General features: G+C 44.5%; 1 non-coding gene across 1 annotated transcript; it reads right to left on the bottom strand.

The window, feature by feature from the left end:
• Window positions 1–855: 855 nt before the first annotated feature.
• Window positions 856–978, bottom strand: LOC147636310 (U5 spliceosomal RNA). The gene has a single exon (XR_015266562.1). It is a non-coding gene; the product is annotated as a U5 spliceosomal RNA (small nuclear RNA).
• Window positions 979–3331: the final 2353 nt, after the last annotated feature.

Raw genomic sequence — 3331 nt, 5'->3', positions numbered from 1 at the left:
GGTGCAACCTGGTTTGAAGCTAGAGAGTCCACAAGTGTCCGAACCCGCTGAAAGAGCCTCGAGGAGCAGCACATCTAAACGAGAAACACACGAGCGGAAAAAGAAGAGGGCAGCAGCAAGCCAGAGGACTAAGGTTCTTCTAGCCCTAGTTCTCAGTGCATCTCCATTCCAGTCAATCCGCTCTGCCATGGGTAAAGTTGCTGTGGCCACCATAAGAAAATGAGGAGAGACCGCTGCTAAGCGACGAAGCACCTACCTGTGTCTGGGAGTAGGGAACCTTGCCTCTCTCAACTGTGCAATCAGACATAGGCTGCAAGAGAGCTCACTCGATCTAAGGTGGTAAAGTGTGTTTCTGCCAGGGCCATGCGGCTAGCCATTCCTCTGCTTCTTCTTCTTCTTCTTCTTCTAGGTCGATGATGTTGGTGAAGCTTTGGCTCCTTCTTGAGGATCCAAAAGACAGCCTTCGTCTCCTAGGACCCCCTGAGCCATCGATGGTGTGGTGCTGCCCATCCTTTCTCACAACAACCACATCGATGCTGTCTCAACCACGGCTTGTGCAGGCCTTCGTGCAATGAGGGCGTTGTCACGAAAGTGGACATACAAACCAGTGTGCTCATGTTGTGGCGGCCTGGTGGGCATCCAATCCAGGTCCATGGAGGTCCCCCATGTCCTTGACGACGGCCCGAACTAACCACCCATGGCGATGGCGCAGAACCTGCACAGTCAGGAGGACGAGAGCGACGGAAACAAACGAACAGAGCGTTACCTCTCACCTGCGAGAGCCGAGCGAGCGAGCGAGCGGAAGACACAGACGGAGACCTTGTTGTTGTTTTGGACGTACGTTTGGGGAGGAGCTCCTCTCCCTGGAGAGAGCAGCCCGCTGCAAAAATTGGGATATGGTGCTTGTGTTGGGCCGAGCACACGGTATTCTTTAGTAAAAGGCGAAAGAATAGTTCGCTTTGTGCTCAACCCGCACCTTCCGTGAGAGGAAGGGGAACCAACCAGGAGCCTTTATACCCTCCACGGGGACCTCCCTCTTGCGCTGGGGAACCAATGTGGGATAAGTGGTGCAAGGATGGTTGAGTAGACGCTTTTGTAGATCTTGGGAGCCATTTATTACTATAAAGCCTTTTTTGTTTTAGTAGTTTGCTAACACATCTGATTTAGAGAGAAGAACTCAAGGCCATGCATCGGCCCTAACATTAACTCAACCTTGAATTTCCAAGTTTGAAGTTTGAGCATGGGCTCATATGAGAGGCCTTCTATGCAAGAAGCTTGGCATGATGCGAATGCAAGGATGGTTAAGTAGCCTATCTTACTAGAACCAGTTATATAGAGTTAAGAAGTTAGACAATTTTGTGGATATCGGGATTCTCGCCAAGCCATTATAAAGCCTTTTTGTTTTAGTTTGCTAACTCAACTGGTAGGGAGAACTCAACCACGCATCAGCTTCAGCCTTCAATTGCTCTCCTCTTATATACTATCTTCTTCGATGAAGCTTCTCTCGGAATGCCTCTTGTTTGTGAATCGAGCCTCCTTCGGTTGCTCTCCTCTTATATATCATCTTAGCTTGGGAAATAAAAGGGTTTCTCTTCGAATTGAGGTTTCAGTTTAGTGTCCTTAATATTTTCTCTCTTCCTTCTAATAATTACTCTTGTACAAGAGTTGCCAGCAAATTATAGTTACGTAAATAAACCCTAAACCTTCGTCATTACAATTACAATCATAGTAAAGGCTACTGCTCACATATGCATAAGGGTTGTTTGGGAACTCACCATTAGTCCGCATAGAATGTGGCTAACCACAACGAGCTGATCTATCGCTTCCCTCGGCATTGTCATGCCACTAAGGGCTCAATCACCCCAACAGTAGAGACCGAGCAGAGCTATATAGAGATTTACTCCACCTTGCCTACTATGCCTCCTTATATGAATCTAATAAAAAGTTATGGGAAGCTGTGAGAAGCTCATTCATTACGTCTCCCTCTTATTCATATGCTCGGACTTTAAGTGCTTACATAAGTAGGCCACATATGCCTCCGTACGTATATGTGCCTCGTCATGCATCTCGTAAAGTAGAGCAGGTGCATCACTAGCCTACTTGGCAGTATTACATGTGCCTCCTTACACACATGAGCCTCGTCACGCACCTCGTAAAGCAGAGAAAGTGCATCCCTAGCCTACTTGTTGGCGCAGTATTACATGAGCGAATAGGACGAATAATGTTCCTTTTTATGAAAAGTGCCACCAATGCATGTTCCTATGCATCCTTGCCATCCCACCTCGCTTGTTCCACATTGAGAGGTGCGGAGACACATGCCACAATTACATTTGAACTAGTATCACCATTTGAATTACCTGTAATATCCTATGCTAGCGAGGTAGGGCATTCCTTGATGCTTGTAACAACATTCGAAAGCCCATTGGCAAATCAATACATGATACATCATTCGAAAGCCCTTTGGAAAATCCATACATGCTGATGAAGTTGATGATAAGCTCAAGATGCAATGTCAATGATGACCATGTAACATTTATGACACATGCACACAATGGTTACACACTAACCTAAAATTGAACAAAGCCAATTCAAACTGACAATCCCCTAGGATGTCATGGAAACTTACAACATGCGAATGGGCCCCAAAACATGCCTACCAACGCTGGAACAATGAAGCATATTCAAGATAATAGTCATTGAGTTTACTCAACTGGCCCATTGAAAATTGGGGGGGAACATCAATCACCCATTACATGGTACATTTTTGTTATTTTCAAGTTGTTATAATCTATATGTATTTATAATATGTATTTATATACACTCATGCAATTTCTTGTTTCCAACATATTATTTACGCCCATGGATCACATTACTTAGAAAAGTATAGTTCCCTCGACATGTGGAGCACCCAAGGGATGGAGAAGTCACATTATAGGGCAAAGAGAATCTATTTCAAGAACACTCGTCTCACAGTGGAGGGTGACATGAACAAATAACCTCATTGAAATGTTGATTTGGTTTTTTCGATACACAATGTGGAGTACCCAAGGGATTGGTTTTTTCGATACACACTTCTTGTAAAAGAAATCCTAGACTATCGTGTGCAAAGGCTTACCTTGGGAGCTTTACGAGAAGCTACAAAAGCTTTTTTGGTGACCTTTTTTGAGGATGCAAACCTCTGTGCTATCCACACGAAGAGGGTTACTATAATGACGAAGGATCTTAAATCAGCTAGACTTTTGCATTGCCAAGACTTGTAATCAACAGTGCTACTATGTAAGAATTTATCTTTATCAATAGAAAGCTCAACTTTTTTTGTCTTGTCTCATTT

Source organism: Cibotium barometz, chromosome 8, assembly GCF_041138505.1.
Source record: "Cibotium barometz isolate CiBa-2024 chromosome 8, ASM4113850v1, whole genome shotgun sequence".
Classification (NCBI taxonomy): domain Eukaryota; kingdom Viridiplantae; phylum Streptophyta; class Polypodiopsida; order Cyatheales; family Cibotiaceae; genus Cibotium; species Cibotium barometz.
The sequence above is the reverse complement of the archived record's forward strand: the minus strand, read 5'-3'. Positions and strand labels throughout refer to the sequence as shown.